The sequence below is a fragment of the Anolis carolinensis genome, chromosome 5 (genome assembly GCF_035594765.1).
Source record: "Anolis carolinensis isolate JA03-04 chromosome 5, rAnoCar3.1.pri, whole genome shotgun sequence".
In the NCBI taxonomy this organism is placed as follows: Eukaryota; Metazoa; Chordata; class Lepidosauria; order Squamata; family Dactyloidae; genus Anolis; species Anolis carolinensis.
Genome location: NC_085845.1, coordinates 92,481,902 through 92,500,762, shown reverse-complemented (window position 1 = coordinate 92,500,762; position 18,861 = coordinate 92,481,902). Strand labels below are relative to the sequence as shown.

At 38.7% G+C, this 18,861-nt stretch overlaps 1 protein-coding gene across 2 annotated transcripts in view; it reads left to right on the top strand.

Annotated features, from left to right (window-relative positions):
• Nucleotides 1–18,861, top strand: part of fam107b (family with sequence similarity 107 member B) — a 165,454-nt gene that overhangs the window by 11,959 nt on the left and 134,634 nt on the right. The gene's annotated exons all lie outside the window — the stretch shown is intronic.

Genomic DNA, 18,861 nt, shown 5'->3' with positions numbered 1-18,861 from the left:
GGCTTAGGATTATCAGAAAGCGTCCCTGGCTGAGACACAAGCAGCCCCGCTTGTGTTTGAGAGCAGTGAAGGGACAAAGGCACCCCCTCTTCTTTCCCCAAAAGGAGTTGTATTTTGTACAGGGAAGTATGGGATATGCAACTCTTTCCCAAACTTGGCTTAGGATTATCAGGAAGCGTCCCTGGCTCGGATCCCTTGTTTCCAAAAACACTTTTGCGTGGAAAAAAGAAAGGAGAAAGCCCACCCCGCCCGCAAGAGGAAAAATGGCGCAGCAGAAAAATTGCTGCGCCAGGAAAAAAACACCCACAGGACAGCCCTTTGCAAAAACAAAAGAAAAAGAAAGACCCAACTAACACACACCACCCAAACTCAGCCAGCCACCCCACCTTTTCTCCCGGTCTTCACACAGCCATGCTGTGACGCAGCAATCTTTCCTGCCTGCCAGTGCCTGCACCAAAATCTCCCTTCCAACCTCTCCAAAATTCCCAGTGCGACTGAGCCACGAGGCGTGTGCACGCTCAGGACGTCCTACCAGCCCCTCCCCCTGGTTAAACGTGCTCTCTGATTGGCTACAAGGTGCAAACAACACGCTAGATTGCCCCAGTGGACTTAAACAAGTTTGGATGATTTGCCAAAGCATTTTTTAAAAACGAAAAAAAAGGCGGAAAACGCCATAACGGAAAACGGCCAATCGCGGTTCGAAACCGCGATATCCAGGCGTGTGGATAACCAAGGTTCGATATTGCTTCAAAACAAACGAAAATAACGAATCAATAACGGTAAACAGGGAAAACGAATTATTTGAGCAAGCCTACCGTATATACTCGAAGATAAGCTAAGGTTTTCAGCCCTTTTTTGAGCTGAAAAAACCTCCCTCGATTTATAATGGAGTCAAGGCTGGGCAGCGGAGCCTGGAGGCCATTGTTTGCAATAAATGGTAATTTCTCTCTCCTCTTATCTCCCTTAACAGCGTGTTTTATTTTCCAGTCAAAAAGGAGGGAAGGAGGGAAAGGAGATATATTTCATGTCCTCCTTGTTTGTATGGCTCTCTTTCAAACCCATCCAATTTTCTGGCTTTTGTGTGTGTATTGACTTTATCTGTGCATTTTTGTTCCCTTGGAAGTGTTCACTGGCCTTTGCAAGCCCTATAGATCTATACATATGTTTCCTGAAGTCTTTGCAGACCATATATATCAATTAATATTATTAAAGCATTTTCCCCTGAAATATTTGTTAATCTGTCCTACAGATATATAGGCATTTTCCTCTACAAGCCTTTGCTGTCCCTATGTGCCTATATATCTGTATCTCTATCTACCTATCTATCTATCTATCTATCTTAATTTTATATATGAATTTTCCCTTCATATGTTTGCAGGTCTTTGCAAATCCTATATAGATATAATAATAATAGTAATAATAATAATAATAATAATAATAATAATAATAATAATAACAACAACAACAACTTTATTTTTATACCCCGCCCCATCTCCCCGAAGGGACTTGGGGTGGGTTACATGGGGCCTAGCCCGATAAAACAAACAAATAACAATAACAAAGCAATAAAACAATTATCCCAGTAAAAAAAAACATCAACATCAATAAAAACAATCATCAAAATCAACAAGCAGGATACAGTATTAAAAACAAGAGACTAAATCATAGATCCCAGGCAAAGTGCAGAGTGTTACGAAATGGGGAAGGAAATTTCACAGTTGAATGGACAATAAAGTGAGGTATAAAATGGCAAGACAACACCAATGGGACAATTATGGAATGGACAGAGAGATCAATCCAGCAACAATTAAATATAAATATAATTATAATTATCTAAATAAAGAGAGATGTCTAGATATATATGAATATAGATTTATAGAGCTTGAAAATATTACAGGGGTGAAACACACACACAAATATATATATATACACATGTCTAGATAGATATGAGTATAGATATATAGGGCTTGCAAATATTGCAGGAGGGAAATGCACATATATAGCGAGAGGATTTGCAAATGTTACAGGGGGGAAATGCATGTTAAATTAGTATATATAATTATAGATCTATACCTCTGCATTTTTATAAAGGCATTGATCAGCCGGGGAGGTCCTGCTCTTGGTCCTGCCGCCTTCTCAGATGTGATTGGTGGGGACGAGAGACTGGGGTTTCTCAGTGGTGGCCCCTCGGCTGTGGAACTCCCTCCCCAGAGAGATTAGATCAGCCCCCTCCCTCCTGACATTCAGAAAACAGCTTAAAACTTGGCTGTGCAAGTAGGCATTCGATGAATGATAGCAATACGTAAGCAGCCATAAGAAACCACAGGATCCATGCAATGTTTTAAATGCCTTGATGTTAAATGTTTTAATGTTTTATGGTATGTCTGATGATTTATACAGTTTTAATTAACAAATGTATGGTTATATGTATTATTTTTAGACTGGTAATGTTTCTATTATATGGTTGTTTATTTATTTATTTACAGTATTTATATTCTGCCCTCTCACCCTGAAGGGGACTCAGGGCGGATCACATTATATACATATAGGGCAAACATTCAATGCCCATATACACATAGAACCGAGACTACTATTTACTATGTTGTTGAACTGCTTTGAGTCTGTCTCCCTAGGGGTGAGGAAAGCGGTATATAAATAAATAAATAAATAAATAAATAAATAAATTATGGAATGTTTTCTTGTTACTATGATGGAAGCTGGCCTGAATCCCCATGGGGAGACAGGGCAAGATACAAATGAAGTCATCATCATCATTATTATTATTATTATTATTATTATTATTATTATTATTATTATTATTATTATTATGCTATTGTTGATACCATATTGTTTTTGTTGACCCTACTTTTTCACTTATAGAACTAGTTTACTATTTTTGTTTGAAATATAGTAAATATTCAAAAACATTTAACCTACTGATGCCTCAATTCATGTAATTTTATTGGTATCTATTTTTATTTTCCAATTTACCGGTAGCTGCTGCTGCATTTCCCACCCTCAGCTTATACTCGAGTCAATAAAATTTCCCAGTTTTTTTGTGGTAAAATTAGATGTCTCAGCTTATATTCGGGTCGGCTTAAACTCAAGTACATACGGCATAATGGCATCTGTATATTGGGTGAGCTAGACAAAGTAGGCAGTGATTATATTTTAACACCTGTTTATCAATAGTATTGGAATGAATAGAACTTTCCAATTTTGCATTTCAGATTTGTGCAGTTGCAATAAGAATTGTGATAAATATCGAAGGACTCCTGTTAATAATCAGTCAGACCACTGATGCATATAAATTCCTTGATTTCTCATAAGTGAATTCTCATGTCTTCACTCTAGAAAATGTGCAGTTGAATGTGTAAATCAATCCCACTCAGAAACATTTGCCAGAATATCAGATGATGCTATGAAAATTTTGCCTGAATGATTGATTTGGGGTGATTCATTCAAATTTGTAGAAATCATTACTTGATAGTGTTGTCACGCTCCCAATCATTCAATGCATATTCCCCATGAAATCACCTGTCAGCATCACATTGTGTAAGTCTTGTTATCTGCATGTACTGGATATTCCCTTAGTCATTTTGGTAAATGAAATAATGCAATATTGCGAATGCTGAGCCCATGAAATCATACAAAAGTAGTTACTTCCAGGAAACTTTCTCAAAAAACAAAAAAAATCAACTTTCAACAAATATAACAAGAACAACAACCACAACAACTTTATTCTTGTACCCCACCTCCATCTCCCCAAAGGGACTCAGGGTAGCTTACATAAGAAAAACAGTCCATAAATTTAAAACACAATATAATGTTATCACTTTTATCATCACTATAAGCATCATATAATTAATTATTCCAGGGTGGGACCATATACTGTAGGATAAATGCAAGCATTACAATAGGAAGGAGTGAGGTTCAATAGTTGGAGAATGAGTTCTAAAATTAGAATTGCAGCCAGAAGTTCTGATTCCCTTTTGCGTGACACTGACACCAGATCACTTTAACCTCCTGGTACTTCTATTTCCTGGAATCTCAGATGGATCTTAACACTGCTGTAATGCACTTAGCCTGTAGGTAATTACGATGGGAAGTATTGTAATTGCAGTAAGTCTGATAAGCAGAGTTACTACCTGGAGAAACATTACTAAGGGTGATCGTAATGACAAATAATCTAGTGACATCTTAAAGACAAGCAAGGTTTATCCAACTTGAGTTTTTGTGAATTCCAGCTTGTTTATGTCATTTCCTAATTGGTTCTATCATAAAAACATGGACATGCGGCAGCTAAAAAAGCCAATGGGATTTTGGCCAGCATAAATAAGAGTATAGTGTTTAGATCCAGGGAAATCATTCCACCTTGGTCAGAACACATCTGGAATACTGTGTCTAATTCTGGGCACCACAATTGAAAGGCGTTGGTGACAAGCTGGAAGGTGTCCAGAGGAGGGCGACTGAAATGATCAAGGGTCTGGAGAACAAGCCCTACAAGGAGTGGCTGAGTTGAGCATGTTTAGCCTGCAGAAAAGAAGGCTGAGAGGAGACGTGATAGCCATGTATAAACATGTGAGGGGAACTCACAAGGAGGAGGGAGCAAGCTTGTTTTCTGCTGCCCTGGAAACTAGGCCATGGAACAATGGCTTTAAACTACAAGAAAGAAGATTCCACCTGAACATGAGGAAGAACTTCCTCACTGTGAGAGCTGTTCAGCAGTGGAACTCTCTGCCCCAGAGTGTGGTGGAGACTCCTCCTTTGGAGGCTTTTAAGCAGAGGCTGGATGTCCATCAGTCGGGGTGCTTTGGCAGGGGGTTGGACTGGATGGCCCATGAGGTCTCTTCTAACTCTATGTTTCTATGATTCTAAAGTTTATAAAGCTGCGAAAACATTGTCTTTATGGGACATTCTGCAGCACATTTTGCTATAGTTTTTCAATGAATATCTCGTCAAGTCTCCAGCATTTAACTTATTTTGTGGTAGCCACAAAAAGAAAGTTTCTGGAGTATAACAACTACTTTCAAAATAAATACCAGACAATTAATGAGGAAAAACAGTTTCAAACCAGGAACAGAACATTTTTCAAATTTTTTTACATAGTGTTAGAGGTAAATGTGGATTTGAATCCTAGAATGTTTATGCCAAATAAAACTTGCTGGACTTTTAAGAGGTTGCTCTCACTTCTAAAGTTCTTGCAGAGGCTCTTAACTGCTGGTAGAAAACTCTATCTGGGCTTTATCACAAAAGCCAATGTGGTGTGGAAGGCACTTGAAGATGCACCCAAGGCTAATTTAAGACAATGTAGTGACTGAAGGGGAAAGTTAGATAGTATTCCATGATTCTTTCTGGAGTGCTTATCAGCCTTGGCTGATACACCAGTTGCTCTCCTTCCTAGAATTGGACGATCTAAAGATGGTAGTGCTGAAACTCTCAAGGTTAGATTTCTACAATGTGTTGTACAGTAGGCTACCTCTGTATCAAATTGGAAACCCTAATTAGTTCCAAATATGGCAGCCAAGTTGGTTACATGTACATCTAGGAATCACACTTATACTAAAGGCACTCCACTGGTTGCCAGTTAGTTTCTAGGAAAGGTACAGAGGGTTGGTTTAAGTCCTACATGATTTGGGTTCAGGTTATTGCCTTCTCCCATATCATCTTCCCCGTACACTTAAGTCCTCTTAAGGACATTTACTTCACTTAGCTGGAACCCGACTTGCAACTGTCACCCAGAAAACTTTTCCATTGACCACCCCTAAACTGTGGAATGTCCTGTCAGAAGACCATTGATAGCTAAATAAATTTTCAAAATTAAAGACTCATCTCTTCCAATAGGCCAACCCAGTCAATTTTAAACTATAGAATTTTAGATTGTCATGTTATCAGTATGAATGATTTTAATGTGTTTTAATCTTATGCCCACATTTTTCATATGTTGTATTGATGGTTTTATTTTTTATCTATGTATTTTAATTTGAACTGTGCTTCAAGTCTTCAGGAGAGGTGGGTAAGAAACATAAATTATTATTCATTAGCTCAATAAGTGGGCTCGCCAGATCTGTGGTGGCTTAATTTGGGACCTCCTCCCCACAGATTGCAAAAATGCAGATGGTTGATAATGTGATCAGGTGTGCACTAGGCATGTGCGATTCAGAAAAAAAAAATGGCTCTAAACTCTGTTCAAAAGTAGGGGGCGCTGGTGCTTCATTTCTAAAGTCATTTCTGAATTTTGAAGCAAAAAGTTCAAAACTTTCTGAAACTTCTGAATCTTTGTATGTACCTCGTTAATGACGGATGCGCATGTGCATGAAAAAAACCATTATTGTCAGCGGGGAAACTTAAGGGGCTTCTCTTTCCCTCATTTTTGAGCTATCCTAATGAAACTTGCAACAATGGTAGAACACATTTACCACTGTTAGCTCACCAAATCTAAGAAAGTTTGACTTATCCTCAGTTTTTTGGCAAATTTTCAAAGTTTTTATTAAAAAAAAACATTTTTTAATAATAACAGAAATCTGTTCCTGGTTTGAAAGTGTTGTGTTTACTTTGAAAGTCATTGTTCTACTTCAGAAACTTTGTTTTTGTGGCTGAAACGTTGTTAAATTGGTGGAGAGAGACTCAACAAACCATATTGTGCTATTTTTTATAGGACGACGTCCCTTGCGCAAAGACAAAGTTTTGGTAGTGTAATAAAGTTCTGCCATGTTTTTATGGCAGAACTAATTTGGAAATGACATTTGTCAACCAGGAACAGAAATCATAGTACACCATCAAATTACTCCTGACAGATGGCCATCAGCCTCTGAATAAGAAAACCTGTTCCTGGTTTAAAAGTGTTATTTCCTGTTTTCTGGGGCTGAGAGTGTGTGACTTGCCCAAGATCACCCAGTGGGTTTCCACAGCTGAGTGGGGAATCAAACCACAATCGTAGTCCAACTCTCAAACCAATACACTACACCATGCTGTCTCAAAACGGCCTGGTGCTAGCCAGGAGGGAAAATGCTCAGGATTTGGTTTCTATGGGGCTGTTAAGCCTGATGCTATCCAGGAGAAAAAAACGCTCAGGGCTTGGTTTCTATGGGGCTGTTAAGCTCGATGCTAGCCAGGAGAGAAAACACTCTTCCCTTTCTGCCAAGCATCGGACACTTTCTATGGGGCTGTTAAGCCCGATGCTAGCCAGGAGAGAAAATGCTCAGGGCTGGTTTCTATGGAGGCGATTAAGCCTGATGCTAGCCAGAAGAGAAAACGTTCTTCCCTTTTTGCCAAGACTCTACTGTATTATAATCATCAGCACTGATTGGGCAAGGAGGCAAGCCCAGGCTAGGCTGCTCCTCCCTGCAAACAAAGTTTGGTTGAATTAAAATACTTTTTCACATATACGAAGGTATTCCGAGGCCATTAAATAAATGGGCTCCAACGCTTCAAATTGGAAGATAAATTCCGAAGCGCCAAACCACCTCGGAACCCCATTCGGAACCCAATATAGATCCAATTTTATTATGAGTTATGATGATTCAGAGGAAATTGCACATGCCTAGTGGGCACAATCACATCTATGTGCACAATTACTTCCATGTACACATCACTGCCATTTTGGTTATGGGTGATGACAATCCATGACTAGTTGAAACCAGCAGTTGGGAGCCTGCAGATCAGGAGGGCCCACAGTGTAGAGTGGGCCCTTTTTATTTTGGACTTCAGCTTCCAGAAATCCCAGTCAGTATACAAGGTGTTAGGATTTGTGGGAACTGAAGTCCAAAACACCTGAAGGAGCCCCATATCGCCCATCACTCAATGTACAGTAACTTCCGGCAGGGCTCCATAGAGGAAGCTGTTGTGGATTGTTCTTCTGATTCTGAGGGAAAAGAAGGACAGGTGGTTGAAGAAGCAGCACTTGGGGATTTGGCGTTAAGTGTTGAGGGAGAAGAAAGAGGAGGAAAGGTGGCAGAAATATCAGAAATACCAGAAATACCTACCTTTCTGGAATGTGAAGGGAGAAAGAAGTTAAAAGAAGATTAGCTAAGCAAGCAGAGAAAACGCTGAGCACTCAGACCATGCTCTAGGGTCAGCTGTGCTGGGAAGCTCAGAGCTATAAATTAGCAGCAAAGTCAGGGGTCAGTGCTGGCTGCAACTGATGTACTTTCGGGGGAGTGTCTGTTACCAGCACTGTGTTCAGTGTTGTTTGCAACTCGTAAGCCTGTATATCAAAGAATTTATTTGCTTTCTGCTGTGAAGACTTCTGTTTTACATTTGTTTGAAGACCATGCATTATCATCGAGATTGTACTTTCTGTTTTCTAATTGCATTATCTTTATTTTGGCTAAAATAAAGCCTTTTTTATTTGCTTTCACTTTTGTCTAAGGCTGTTTCTGGCATAGAACTGGACAGAAGCATCCTGAAAGTATGGCAGGTCGCTTCCCTCAAAACATGGGGGGGGGGGGGGCTGGCTTCCCATGTTCTGTTCAAAACAACAAGGCCAGCTGCGTGGTGACGCTTCCCCACATGGGGTGGGGAAACATCATTGTGCATGAAGTGAGGTGCAGCACCGGGATTGCTCCATTGCCCTGTCAGTTCACCACGGAGGCTGCCATATCAGACTGGGGAACCTCATCCATGTAATATGTGATCAGTGGGCAGGGTAGGAAGAAAAAAAAAGAGAATCGAGGAGTGAGAAAAATATTACAAAAACATGACAAGGCTCTAGTATTTCCTTGGCATCTAGATTCAATCAGGGATGCAGAGATTGCAAAACACAACAAGGAAAACTAGCTTTGTAATGAAGCACCCTGAGAATTCATCTCCCAAGAAAACCTATTGACATTCATGGGGTCACCACATGTTAACAGGATACTTGAAAGTACACAGACACAGCTCTTAATCAGCTCTTATGAATTAAGAGAATATCTAACCAAAACTGGATTTTTGTGCTGCCCTCATAGACAAATGTGCAGTGTTTCATACTACAAATGACAGGACCCTGGTAACAATTCTATTGGAAGGTAACAATAATTTAGCATCAACTATGTGCTGGACACTTTAGGGACCTCCATCAGCATTAAAAATCACAGCGTTGTCCACCCCTCACCCCCCTGTGTCAGTCAATGTCAATGGTTTCCCAATAGCTCCTCATTTCACATTGCATCTAAAAGAGACACCAAATACAAAATTGAAAGGATAATGAACTAATTAACCATATCTTCCAGCTGACTCACCCCAGAGAGACATGCTCTCAACTATTTAGGAACATAATGGAGATGAATGAATTGAGGATTTGCCCAATTATTTCGATATACTGTATAAATTAGTATTGGGGTCCATCTGTTATGGATGTTGGCCAGTCAAAATCTGATGCAAATGCTTAACTCCAGTGGTTCAAATTTTAATTTTACCCCCGCTCCAACTTAAAAATGTTTCCATTACTTAGTAAGTTAGTTAGTTAATGGCATTTTTATGCCAGCTTTTACTCCAGAAGGGGAATTAAAGTGGTTCATTTAGAAATTAGCTGTTTTCTGAAGCCCTGATAGTAGTTGTATTATTTCAGGTTTTTCATTTGGATAAAAAAAGCCATCTGAGAGAGATGTGATTTCTTAAAAATTGTGTTATGCTATATATTCTAATTTAATAATATCTTATGTAACTGGACTCAGATCACTACAGGACAATAATCATCATTCCATATTATATTTAATGTTATCAGTTCTGCTTTTTGGTGAACAGAGTTGAAAATTATCAGTCAGATTTACTTTTCCCCATAATAATTTTCATTTTCCCTTCATCTTGAAGAAATTTGTTAATTCCCAGGGATTGAAAGCCAGTTTTTAAGAATAAACCAGCCATCTGCCTGGATGGATGTATCTGCCCATTTTGCTTTGTAGCCGCGCAACAGAATTGTAGCACTAATTCCATTTTATTTGCAGAGATTTCTGAGATATTTTGCCTTCTCTATCAGAGAACTCTGGTGCCACAACAAATTACAAGTTCCAGAATTCTACAGCATTGAGCCATAGTAGTTATGGTATCAAACTGCTGCAATTCTTCAATTCTGCAATCAATTGTTTTAAAATTATTTAAAATTAAATATTAAATTATTTAATCATTTCCATCTCAAACAGGAAATTTTTTGCACATTTTCATACATTTTTATCAAAACCAGATTGAAATAATACATTTATCCATCTCCAGTAGTTAATAGAGACAACCACTTGCCAGATTAAAAATTAATATGGTACATAATTCCTTTTTAAAGTAGTGCTTAGGGCATAACCAGTATTTTTGCTCTCCTGGCTAAAGAGTAACTTTATATATTAGGGAGACTCTGATCTGACATTTTCCTAAAGCACAGAAGTGCCTTTCACTAGTATCAGCTGGTTTGATAGTGAAAGGCTTTTCTAGTCTAAAAAGGTAATCGTATAACTCAAATCTAATTTTCCCTGGACCATGTAACAGGTGGCCCAGTGGGTACAAATGAAAACGCTTGTGTTTGCCTTGAAAGGGATCAGTGTCATAATACTATGTTATCTCACAACCATCTGTCAGTGTGGAAATTCACACAGCACACACATGTACACAAAAGAGGACAAGATTTGCATTCAAATGGAACATGCTAATTTGTATGTATAGCTGCTAATATGCAGAAAAGCGGTACTACCAACATATCTGTGAAGGTTGTGTACTAGTGCAAAAGTGCCCAGTGTACATCTCAGCAAAATGCACATTGACAACAGTATATATTGGATCCCTTGCTGGCTCATCTACATATTGACATAACCATGTAATATTAATATTTTTCTATTTTCTATTTTAAAGAAGTATTTTAAGATCTTTAAACTGTTGAGGTTTTTTTTTACAATTTACTGTCATTGTAACAGGAAAAACTCAGCCGCTATCAGGACCTCAAGATTGAACTTCAAAGACTATGGCAGAAACCAGTGCAGGTGGTCCCGGTGGATCAATAGTGTAATAATAATAATAATAATAATAATAATAATAATAATAATAATAATAATAATAATAATACTTTATTTATACCCCGCCACCATCTCCCCAACGGAGACTCGGGACGGCTTACATGGGGCCATGCCCAGAAACCATACAATATAACAAAATATAAAAACAACACGTCATAACACAATTTATCAGTACAAGAAATAATAATATACATTACAACACAAAATCAGACAAAGCAATAAAAACCAGGGTGGGCTCCGGTCCTTCCTGGAGGGTTGTTCCCAGATGGTGAAGCTGGGGGATACCTGCTCGGACCCCTGGCCTTTGACCTGTGGGGTCCCGCAAGGATCTATTTTATCCCCCATGCTATTCAACATCTACATGAAACCGTTGTTTTTCGTCAATGCGACTGTCACCTGGGATGGCAACATCAATGATCCAACCCTTTTTCTTTTCCACAACTGTGATGTCTGGTGTGTTGTGTTCCAGAACTTTGTCAGTCTGGATTCGGATTATGTTCTAAGCCCCTGTCTTCATTTGCCTTGCAAAAAAACTAGATTCATGTATGTATCACTAGAGTTCCTAGAATTTCTGCTCTTGGTTGCTTTAAAATAAAATAAATATTTTCCTTCGAAGAAAGGATTCTATACTGCCCATCTCAGCTCTTCCCTCCAGAATAACATCATTATTATCTTTACAAGAGGACAATGGGGAATTTCTATCTCACGTTAAAATTTACGTTTTACATATCTCTATGTGGGGAATTAAAAAAGAAGCCAATTGTCAATTGACTTAGGAAGCATAGAAAAAACCCACAGTTTAGAAATGGTGAAATACCTGGAATCCATGATATGAACTTGTGTCATATGAGGGACTCTGTCCATAGCCGTTTCTTAAATGTGAAGAAATGCTGATTTTTTTGTGTGTGATAAAGTCCTATGTGACCTGCCAGATTGGGTGGTCCCTCTGATATGGTAGAATGATGTGCATTTTTCTGTAACCTTTTTCTTGAAAATGAAATGTTCAGTGCAACATAAATCCTTCCATTGTGTGATAGATAATCTTCTAATGAGTAATGAATAGCAATTTATAGTGACAAAAGAATAACATACTGAGAGATCTCAGAAAATATCATACTCATTTTGAAAAATTAGAGAGAAGAATTCTGGAAGTGTTTTGTGACAGATGTGTGTGGAAACACTGTAATCTGCTCTTTTAAAGTGGCCATTATGCAACAAGAAACCATTGGAAAGGTGCCTAGATTTGGGTTTCATCACTAAATCTAAACTCAATCCAGATGTATTTAAAAGGTCATCACAATGTCATGATGAACCTTTTACCAACCCTCACCTCAATGTGCATGTAAGAATGGGTAAATGAAAACATATGCCTAATTGAAAGGTAATCCCCATTTGGCAGTCACTTAATATATATAATTTATTTTTTTATATATAGCCCTTCTTTTTTGGAGAGCCAAAAGGGCTTACCATGCACATTTTTACATACACACACACATAAATAGTTTACATAGACAAAAGAGCAGAATTAATGTTCCAGAACATCTTTTTATTTTCAGGAAACAAAGAGTATTAGATTTGCTAATGGAACAAATGAAAAAGTTTGATCCAACTCTTTAAGTTGCAGGAAATGGCACTAAATGTTGATGTATGCTATGATGCATTTTACTAATGTGAAAAACTAAGGCAGAATTCTCATAGGATTCATATGTTTTTGTTGGACTCTTTCTGAAGAGTTCCCAGTTCTAAATACTTTAACCTTTCTGTCACTGGTTGATGGCACCAACTCAGCACGAATATAATGTTCAATTTCATAGATAGTGAGTTTGTAGCTAAGGATGTATCTCTTTCTCTTTTTTGATGGCTCTGTGCAACAAAGCTTGGAAAAGTTAACTTTTTGGACTATAGTGGCTGTGATGTCTCTGGTATTCCTCCTGCTTTAATCAGAAAAGTAACTTTCCTCTCAATCTTTATTGCCAGCAAATTTTAAAGCAAAGAAGATTTTTTATCATTTGTTTTAGTTATTATTTAGTTACTATTATTCCTTTTAATTTTTGTTGTGAGTAATCTTGGGTCCCATGTTGAGAGAAGGGTCCGGGCTGTGGCGCAGCTGGCTAGTAACCAGCTGCTATAAATCACCACTGACCGAGAGGTCATGAGTTCGAAGCCCGGGTCGGGTTAAGCCTCCGACCATTAATAGCCCCGGCTTGCTGTTGACCTATGCAGCCCCGAAAGACAGTTGCACCTGTCAATTAGGGAAATTTAGGGACGCTTTATGCGGGAGGCTAATTTACAACACCATAAAACTGCCAGCAAAACACGAGGAAAGGAATGAGGAAGTACAGCCACTACTGGACGGTGAAGCAACAGCTCCCCCTGTGGCAGGAATCGTGAAGCTGGAAAAATGTTAAAAATACCTCTGAGTCTGTCTAATGTATGTTGTTTCTCTGTTGGCATTGAATGTTTGCCATATATGTGTTCATTGTAATCCGCCCTGTAATCCCCTTCGGGGTGAGAAGGGCGGAATATAAATACTGTAAATAAATGAATGAATGAATGAATAAGGGTGAGATATAAATTAAACAAGTAATTTCCACTCAAGTAGAAACTGGTAGCTCAGAATTAGATCAGACCTGAAGATCTTGTAAAACAGAGAGGGTCCTTTTGCTTGCTGTATCAAGAATCCCCCAGCAAATGCAACCTGCCATTGTAGTGAGAATAGCATCTACCATCTTTTAAATTTTAAAGCAATTTAAAACAAGGCACGAAAGGATGATGCTCCTCTTGGCTTCAAAACAAGGGCACATCCTTCATGTTTTAAAGAGAGATTGCATCTTTTGCCACTGCTGCATTGGAGAATTCAACATCAATAAGGGAAAGAGGCAAGAGCACTATCTATTGGTCTGTGTTCCAGCTGTCCTTATAATGCAACTGTGTTCCAAGTGTTTTTATAATGCAACTAAACATGTTTGCAGCAGCATACAAAAAGCTTGGCTTCTTACTGAACCTCGAGAAAACCAAAGAGCTCTATCAGCAGGCACCATGCAATCCCAGAAATATAGCTTAATGATGTAACGTTAGAAAATGTTGACCATTTCCACTACCTTGGCAGTCACCTCTCCACAAAAGTCAACATTGACACCGAAACACAACACCCTTTGAGCTCTGTGAGTGCAGCATTTTTTTTCTAATGAAGCAGAGAGTGTTTGAGGATCGGGACACCAAGGATACCAAGATGCTTGTTTATAAACGATTGTCCTCCCAATCCTATTATATGCCTACAAAATGTGCTCTACAAACGTCACTCTCAACTTTTGGAACAATTCCATCAGTTCTGCCTCCAAGAAATCCTGCAAATCTCTCGGGAAGACAGGCGGACAAATGTCAGCGTGCTGGAAGAGGCAAAGGCCAACAGCATTGAAGCAATGATCCTTTGTCATCAATACTGGACTGGCCACATTATCCGAATGCCTGGTCACCATCTCCCAAAGCTATTACTATACTCTGGAAATCTATGTCCTCACATAGAGAATAGGTCTCTACAGCTACCTACAGACCCACCACCAAGACCCTACACTTGGAAGGCAATCATACTCAGCCTATGTGATAGCCTATGATGATGATCATGCAACTGTCACAAGGACAGTTGAAATCCAAATGGCCCCTTCTATCCATCAGACTGGAACCAAACCTTTCAGCTCAGCTTACTCCATTGATTTGGAAACTTGCCCATCTGTAAAAAAAAAGATCTTCCTACAGAGATAAAGGATGGTCTGACATCAGACAAATTTAGAGGAAGAAACTTTTGTGGGGAAGAAACATCCCTGTAAAAATAGTAAGGAGAACATTTTCAACACCTGGCTACATATAGAATTTCCATCACATTGCAAGAAGTTTGAAAATCCCTAAGATATAGAGGGATAGAAGGTTGTTCAGAGGGTGCAAACTTTCCTCCCCAGTTCTTTATCATTGTGATTCTTATCAGACAGGCCTAAATACCCTAAAGGCACTAGATCACACCTGATCTTGGAAATTAGTAGGGTCAGTCTTGAGTAATAAGAGGCCACCAGTGAATACTGAGTGTTGAAGGCTATATTTCAGAGAAATGAACTGACAAAGCCACCTCGGAATATTCATTGCTTTAGAAATACCTATGAAATTCATGGGGTCACTCTAAATCAAAAGACTTGAAAGAACATATCCGAAAGCCAGTGTGGAGCAATGGTTTGAATGCTCTTTGCTCTCCCAGAAAACAAGGTTCATATTCCTACTCAGACACGGAAACCAACTGGGTGACCATAGACAAGTCAATATCTCTCATCCTCTCTGAGCAAATCAAAAATAACTAGAAGGCATACAATGAATACTACTACTGATTTATTTATCTTTTATTCTCTAATTACCTGGGGTAGTTTAATAAAGAAAGAGAAGAAACAAACCAGGTCATTCTCTTAGTGTTTGGTTTAGTACAAGCAGGAGGTCTGGAAGTTTGAAAATGTAGTGGAGAAATAAATACTCTTTGACCTTTGTGCATTAAACTGTGGTGGGTCCATTGGAATCCTGATAAAGTGTTATGATATTATTCCAGTTGAGTCAATAAAAAGTTGTCTACTGAGACATCTCCTGGTGCCTGGCTTATTCCATCTTTATCATCAATTGTGTCTAATTCACAATGCACTCAAAAAATAATTCTGACCACATCTCACTGAAAAAACATACAATGCTCATCATGATCTCTTTGTAAAAAGTCTTGGCATGCAAGACGTTGTTTGATTCTCACTGCTCTTGTAGTTAAATTCTATGGACTAGACTTATGTTGTGGTTGGAGTATAGACATCTGGAAAGTCTATCCATATGTCCTAATAAGTAAATGGAATGAATGCAAAAGCAAAGAGGAAAAAGGGCTATTGTGTTTTATTGGAGAAACCAGAAGTATGTCCCACGTGTAGATCTCACCCGTCACCCCACCCCTGTAATTTACAGTATTGCTATACACTTCACCCTTAGAATTTTAGTAGTACTTTCCTCACATACTCAGGATCTTCACAGTCATTAACATGGTGTTTCTTACAAAATCACCATAATTTGGAGCAGGATCATTATCATTACTTGTCCAAATCTATTAGTGAGCCCAAACCGAGTTAGGGGTGGGATGTATGGATGGACTTTAAGTCAAGGAGCAAGCCTTCCCCTAAAAACAAATCCAAATAAATTGGAATCTCAAGTCTGCCCAACACCAGTATTTCAAGTAAGATTTTAAATACCACAGTTTTGCGTTCAAGACAGAAAGACAAATAGGAAAGCACATCAGGCAAGGGAGGTAAAATTCTGGAGGTCTGCTGAGCTAGAAAAAGTCCTTAGAATGCCTCATTGTCATATATGACTCATTTGCATCAGGCGTTTTATAGATATTTAAATATTATCTGATTATTGTATGCCAGTATTTAATTTCCAATGGCGTTATGAGTGTATCGCATGGAGATTTTGACCCATCACAGTAGCAGGACCATCATTATCCCATGACTTCATTGACGGTTTGCCATCTCTCTGTGATAAAGACATTAGGGACTTTTAATGGGCTTTGATCATGCCACTGTGCTGGGACTTACCTTATCTAATGAGGTCCCCTGGCTTCTATGGCAGCTTTGGCTCCCCATTGCAGCATTTAAAAAAAATTACTAGGTAAGCATCTCACTGTTATGAAGTACCATATTTACTCAAATCTAATACTCACCTTTTTGGGCTAAATTACCTTCCCAAAGTTAGGGTGCATATAAGATTTGCATAATATGGGGATCTTAGTGCTGAGTCAAAGAAAACGAGGCAACTACTTCAGGAGCACCCAGAGCTCCTATTTGAGGAACGTGATCTCTAATTTAATTGCCATGGCTCAATGCTATACAATGCTAAGATTTGTAATTTGGTGAGGCATCAGTATTTATTTATTTATTATTTATTTATTTACATCATTTATATTCCGCCCTTCTCACCCCGAAGGGGACTCAGGGCAGATCACATTACACATATTAGGCAAACATTCAATGCCTTTTTAACACAGGACAAAGACAAACAAACATAGCTCCGAGCGGGCCTCGAACTTATGACCTCCTGGTCAGTGACTCATTGCTCTCCCGTCTGCGCCACAGCCCCGGGCTATTCCTTGGTAGTCCTCCATGATCCCAAACTATAGTCCCCATGACCCCATAACATTAATCCAGGGCAGTTAAAGTGGATTCATTCTACAGCAAAGATACACCCCAAGGTTTTATTTTCCATTGCTGGAAGCTTTGGTGTTCCAACGTTCTGTTTTTAAAGAAGGAAGCTATTATCTAGGTTGTAAGAACACAATGGGATAGAAGTTTCATGTGTTAATGTCTGGCAGATTCCTTGTAATCTCAACTTCTGAGGATGCCTGCCATAGATGCCATAGATGCGGGTGAAACATCAGGAGAGAATGTTTCTGAAACATGGCCATACAGCCCAGAAAACTCACAACAACCCAGAGATTCTTTGTAATACTTCTCATTCAATTTTTAATTAGAAAATACACAATTTGGCTTTAAAATTTCAGCTTGAAGCAGTAGATTCAGATTTTGCATTGAAATGTCTTGTTTAATGCTTTGAATGACAAAACTGGATAACTCACCAAATGTAGCCTACTCTGTATATAGTCTAGGGCAGAGTATGTGAGGCCTATTATTTTGTAGTAGGATTGAAAGCTGCTATTCCAAGTATTAACCTTCTCCTTGTACACAGCATGTGACTTTTTGAACTCTTAGTGGGATAGGAGCCCAGCTATTAAATATTATGATATTGCTGGCATATTAAATCATCACTGTTATATGTAACTACCAAAGGATATTAAGCAAATAATGAATGTACAATTCCCTTAAACCGACTTTGCTGAGGTTTATTGTCAGACTAATCCACAGAGAGTACTTTGGCAGGATGGATTCAACAGACACTGACAAACTATGTAACACCGCATAAAAAAATGGGAGGAAAGCAAATTGTTTCACAGTAACTTCCCATTACCAGAATCTGGCAGCACACAAGCACTCTCACCTCAGGGAGATGTTATGGAAAAGAAGATATAATTAGTCTTTGGGGTCAACCAGGGGATTAGAGTTATCACCAAGAGTGAGTTAGTGGATATATGCTCCACAGCCATAAATTATAGATTCCCTCCAACTTTCATCATGTGTCTTAGCTTATTTCCTAGTTAGCTCCAGATGCATAGATGGAAATCCCTAACTATTAAGAAGGATCTATGAAAACAGAACCCAGTTCCTTAACCATACATGTTTCATTTCCAAACCAATACAAACTAGACATTAATAATATGTTTAAAATGTATTTTTTCTTATTTGTTTCAGTAATGGTCGTAACTTGTGACCCAGTATGAATTGAAAGCATTGGCTACCTTTCAAATAAAGTTTGCTAAAATGACTGAAACTTAAAATTAGCATCATGATATGCTTGACTTGTCAATAGTTTATGCTTTCAGATTGTTTCTGACTTATGGCGATCCTAAGGCAAACCTATCAAGCACTTTTCTGGAGCTTCTATAGCCAAGGATGGAATTGAACCCGAGCTTCCAGAGTGGTAGTCCAACATACAAACCACTATACCACATTGGATCTGTCTTTAACAAGAGGTTGTGCGTTACAAGGCAATAAATGGGAAGAGCTGTATTGATTGGTTGTGAAACCTCATGGAATAATGTTTACTGCTTATTTGGAAGAGAGAGCATGTTACTCAAGTTTGTGCTCATAAAATTAATTCAGTTTGACTAGTTTTCTGCAGATGTGGTCCCAAGCTAACAAACACACCTTCAGTTATTTGACTTAGGTGGAAAATGAGCTGTGCATTGCTGAAGATGCAGTGG